Source organism: Bactrocera dorsalis, chromosome 2 (assembly GCF_023373825.1).
Source record: "Bactrocera dorsalis isolate Fly_Bdor chromosome 2, ASM2337382v1, whole genome shotgun sequence".
Taxonomy (NCBI): domain Eukaryota; kingdom Metazoa; phylum Arthropoda; class Insecta; order Diptera; family Tephritidae; genus Bactrocera; species Bactrocera dorsalis.
Genome location: NC_064304.1, coordinates 84,741,035 through 84,747,034, shown reverse-complemented (window position 1 = coordinate 84,747,034; position 6,000 = coordinate 84,741,035).

Below are 6,000 nucleotides of genomic sequence, written 5' to 3'. Positions count from 1 at the left end.
AGTTTACTAAAGGCACTTTATTTTTTTTTAGAAATATACGAGAGTTTCTCTCATCTTAGATTTCGCAGGCTCTCTAATCCACATGATTTTGCTCTTGAATTCAGATATTGTTTCAAAGTTTTTTTTTTAAGTTTTTTAACTATTCTATACAAACATATTCTCGCGTTGGCAAATCTCTCCTGTACGTTTTTCTCTTTGCTCTGTAGAAAAATATTATTTCTTGACTTGCACAGTAAGACTTGTATCTTCTGAAATTGCTCCTAGATGTTAGATACTCCTTACACACTGCACCACCCCAGCGTGCCTGAGAACATGAATTTGTATGCACAACATTCGGCCTACTTGCAACAAGCCAAGTGAGTTGGACCAATCAACCAACAACAATCTGCGAAGCAAATTGCATTCTCGTACAACTAATCACCTAAGTACATATGTACGTATGTATACACTATTATGTAAGTATTCAAGGGAAGCGACAAACAGGATAAGCCGTATTAAACGAAAGGAAGCGCATAAATATTACAACAACAACCGAGGATATGTTCTGAACAACAGCACTGCCTTCATTCAACTAAACATTCGTTCGATATACTTATGGTTGGCAATCATTGATTCGAGTACATAAATATATGTACATACATATGTACTTTTATATAGTTGTATAGTGTATTATGTAGTTGTAGAAATCGGAAGTGGAATGACTACACAGAAGTACACATATTCATATGTACATACATACGTATGTATGTACAATGCACAAATTGTCTGTTATAAAACGCGCCTGCAGGACAGAGTTTGTTGCTGCTGAGTTCAACACGTTTGCATACATATCTATATATGTACATACTTATATATGAAAATATTCCTATGCAAGGTCTTTAAAGAGTGGCAGCAGAGCTCTCGGCCAGAGCGGTCGGCAAATCAGATATGCGATCATATAAATATGCCGTATGCTGTTTGGCTGCACCGGCGTGTTGAACAAATTCAAGTACAACGGCAAATCGATTGTCAGATATTAATGTCTGTATGTATGTGCATGAATGCTGTAATGCTTGTAGGAGTGCACATGCGTATGTATGTATAAAAATATATATGTAATTATGTACCTACTTATGTTTACGCCTGGCTGTCAGTTGCAGTTAAATATTGCTGTTATTGGCGCTTTAGCAATTGTAAATTCTACCAGTTTTTCATTTGCTTTTTGCGCGCTGATCTTTTTCAGAGATTTTGCAACTTGTTGAGGCGGTTGCACTTTTTCATCTTACTTGTACATATACATATATACTACATACATACATATATATGAATAAGTATATATTATAAATAAGTACGTACATATATAAGTAGCTGTGCATAACTACACAATTACATGTAATGAATGGTGTCTATTTGTGTGTTTCAAACTTAACAAAATAGATAAAATATGTATGTACATACATATGTATATTACTTTCGATTGCTTTGGACCAATTTTGGAATTAAAAGAATTGCTGGAATTGAGCTTAACTTATCCCCGCAAAACTAATAGGGATGTGTAAACTGACGTTGAGGAATACCAAAGCTACGTCAGAATCGGGAGGAACCTTTCCGAGGCGTTCGATACCAAACGAGGTTTCAAACAAGGCGACTCTTCAATCTAGTCGAGCTACAGAGCTGAATCGAAAAGGCAATATCTACAAGAGTATACAGCTGACATTGATTCCATTGGCCTCAACGACCGCGCCGTTAGTTCTGCGCACTCCAGACGATAAGAAAGCGAAGAAAATGGGGTCTGGTAGTGAACGAGGGCAAGACGAAATATCTCTTGGCATCAAACAAACATTCGTCGCACTCGCGACTTGGCTCTAACGTCGCTGTTGACGGTCATAACTTCGAGTTGGAAGATATTTTCGCCTAACTTGGAACCAGTATAACTGGTTGGAACACCAAAACAATGCTAACCTCGAAATTCAACGCAGAATAACTCTTGCCAACAGGTGCCAAACTCTATAAGTCACTAATTATTCCTGTCCTGCTATATCGTGCAGTGGCATGGACGATGACAACGTCTGATGAGTTCACGTTACGAGTTTTCGAGAGAAAGGTTCTGTGGAAGATTTATTGTATTTTGGGCATTGGCAACGGGTGGCTCTAGACATTTCCTGTAGTCTTTTCGATCTGTCAGCTCATCCAGCGCGCGTGAGTCCCAACCAGACAGTGACCAGTTAGTATTCTTAAAATGTTCCTACAGTCTTTTTTAGCGAGGAAATTTGTGTACTTCCGATCTACTGTATAGCACATGACCTTTGCAGTTTTGGTACCTTATTTCGGTTGTTAGCCGTTCACCACTCTTGGCAATCTGGTCCACTATTTCATTGCCCTCGACGACTTTATGGTCTAGCGCTCAGTCGAAGTGAAGTTGGCTACTTCTTTCCACTCCTGTCCAGCTTTCCAAAACACTTCTGGCCGATATGAGATGCGAGGTTGTGATTGAGATTAACCACATTAAATGTGTGGCAAGCTCAAAATGCTTCGTTGATCTATGACGATCTAGTGACACACTTTTAGAAGTTTATGGGTAACACAAAGAACAAACGGCTGTCCTATCCTGCGATCTAACTTAAAGCGTGTCCTATTAACTGTCAGTTTATTTAACCATAAAGATTCCTAAAATATGCTAAATAATTTTAAACAATACTTAACATTGAAAGGAAGAGAAATGTACAATGGTGGCTGTCTCGTTAATTCTAAGAATACGGTTGAACTGTTGCTTTGCTTCATACATCCAAGCAAACCCAAAATATTTTTTTTGCCAGCATCAAACTTTAATTGTCTGCTAATTGAGTGTGTATGAATAGAAAACTTAATGAGACAATTTAAAACTTTATCGCTTTAGTTAATAGTCTCTTTCCTATATAGTTTTGGGTAGACACAAAAGCCACCCTGGTCTTTCAAGAAATCTTTATGCTTATTTTAACACTTTTCTCTTAAGAACTATTTAAAAATCACGAATTCCAAATTGCCAAATTATTTATGCCAACCTTAAAAAGCAAACAGAAACCACTTATAGAAATATGCAAAAAATCCACAAAATCCCCAATGCTTAAATTATGCAAATTCAAAGTAAATATATGTACATATTTACTATACCAGTATTATACACATACATATGTACATATGTAAGTGTGTATGTAATTATGCCTATAAAAAAAGAAAAAAAAAATGAATATTATAAAATTAAATAACACACCAAATTAATAAATATTAATAAGTACAAGTGGATAATGGGCCTGAACGGCGGCTGGCCAAAACAGACGCGTACAAAAAAGAAAAACAAATTAAAAAAAAAAAAATTGGAAAAAAACTAAAACTGCAATTTTCACTAAAACAAGTTGATTGCGGGTTAATAAAAATAAGCGCCGACAAGAAAGAGTAGCTACCACGTATGTACATACATACATATGTATATACGAATGTATATATACATATGTATGTATATTACTATTAGCGTCAACGCTGGCGAAACGCGTTCATGAGTGACGCACGCATGCGCTAAAATACACTCCTCACCGCGTGTATGAAGATTACGACGAAGCTGGCTTGATGTCTGACCAGCTAAAACACACATGCATACATACACTGCTGATGGCTCGCTGGCTTGCTAACTAGTTTAGTAGCTGCTAGTTTAAGTTGCCGCCGGACAGCATGATTGGCGGTAACAATTTATACGCGCATGTAGTAGCTGCCAGCTAACGGTTATAGTGGTGGTGGCCACAACAACACTGTTTAAAAGCTAATACGTAACGGTGATGGCCATATGCAAACATACAACTGGTATGCATGTAAGTATGTATGTAGCTGCTCCTATTTACGAGTTGGCATATAAAATAGCGGATACTAGCGCTAGTTTTGTAATAAACGGCGTTGCATTATTTTACCCAAAGCAACACACACTTGGAATTCGTTGCGGATCAAAAATAAGTAATAAATAATTAAAATTATATATCTATGTATGTATATAATTGCTTTTCATCGAAATTTTAATTAAAAAGATATGCGCAACTGAGACGCTACTCCAGCTGATAGCAAGAGCAGATATTAAGATTGATTTCATATATGAACATACATACATACATATGTATGTATATATCGTCACCTAAAATATAAAATAACGTATCATCAAAAAAATTGAAGTTGATTATTTTATTGTTTACGATTCACTACATCATATTATAGATGTAACCACTTTATAACCACTTCATAACCAAAATCCAAATTTTGTTTCAATATGGGTTTGTAAACTTATGAAAAGTGATGTTACGTTATTTTACATTTTTTGACGATATATGTATGTATGTACAAGTATATGTATACATACATATGTATGTGTGTATTTAAGCTTTAATACATAACTGTTTATCATAAGTCAAATGTTATTCAATTCTGCTAATAAATACCAAAATCTGCCCGTTTTGATAACCATATAACGCATGATGTCTCATAAACATCATTATGTGTACATACACGTACATACACGTATGTATGTAGGTTTTCCCATGACTATTCACAAATTTAATTGATTTTAATCAAATATAAATCAAATAAAGTTCATTTGTGAAGATATACATGATACTTGTAAAATTAAAAGACACGATATTGCTGATAATTATTTAATGAATAAATATATGTACATATGTGTATGTATATACATTTATACTTGTACATACAAGCTTTTACCACACATTGTAATAACGGTGAATAGCGTATTTTGTATGCATGCACACACGCGTTACATTTGTTAACATATTTATTTGTATTTTTACCAGTTTTCTTCTTCATTCACCAACTTCGTTATTACTTAATACTTTGTATTTACTTACATATGCATGTGTATGGTGTAAATGGATTAATCTTTCTCAATAGTCATATTCCGATTCATTCGCCGATTAGCCAATAAACTTCATTGTGAATGCAAAAATGAACAAGTAAGGAAGGGCTAAGTTCAGGTGTAACCGAATACAGGTATATGGGGGCTCAGGGTTGTATTGACCCGATTCAACCCATTTTTGATACACAGAGTTAATATCGTCAATTATATATCTCACACATTGACCGATATTTCCGGTAAAAAGTCAATGAATGGTCCACACATTCGGTGCCCAGGGGCTTGAACAGTTTTGGTTAGACTTAGGTAGTTTTTGGTCATAAGGGAGCATACTCTAAATCTATTATTCGAGCAAAGTTGTATCCCGTTGTATTAATTGCTTCCTGATTTTTGTACTGGAAAGAGAAAGATTTCACCTAAAAGTGGGCGGTGAAACGGACATCGTCCAAATTTTACCTCGCCTCTCATAAAGCCTTCTCATACCGTCGCGGATGTAAAATGTCTCTGGCATATTTAGTCATTGATTTAGAGCACTTCTAGTATTTTTTAACACTACTGTTCTATAAGGAGTGGACTGGGTTATCTTCCGATTTCATCAATTTTAACAGTGTCGGTAGAGGTGCTAAGGAATTTGATTATTGTAGCTTAAGTGGTTTAGGATATAGACCATTAAAATCAAATAGAGGGCCTTTTACAATTGTTTAGCCCACAAGTGCTTAGTTGTGGCCTTTTATACGTTTTCGATTAATGGCGTTTTTTGGCCGTCGCAGTAGTCCGATTACGCCCATCTACGAACTCCGTTTTACTTGTTTTGGACCAAGTTTCATCAAGATATCTTAATGTTTTCTCAAGTTACAGCCTGAAAGGACGGACGAACAGACCATACCCGGATTTCAACTCCGCTTGTCATCCTGACCATTTAAACATATATGTATGTATGTATGTTTTTTTCTGTAAGTTGGTGGTACTGTTAGTGGTATTCTATGCTAAATTTCACGTCAAAATATTCATTAGTATTTGAGTCGTTTTGTGAGGCTCTAAAAGTGAATTCTTCCAATTCTTTTACTATGTTTGAATTTATTAAACAAAGAAATGCGATAATGCACCATCTCATACTGCATTGATTATTCGTGATC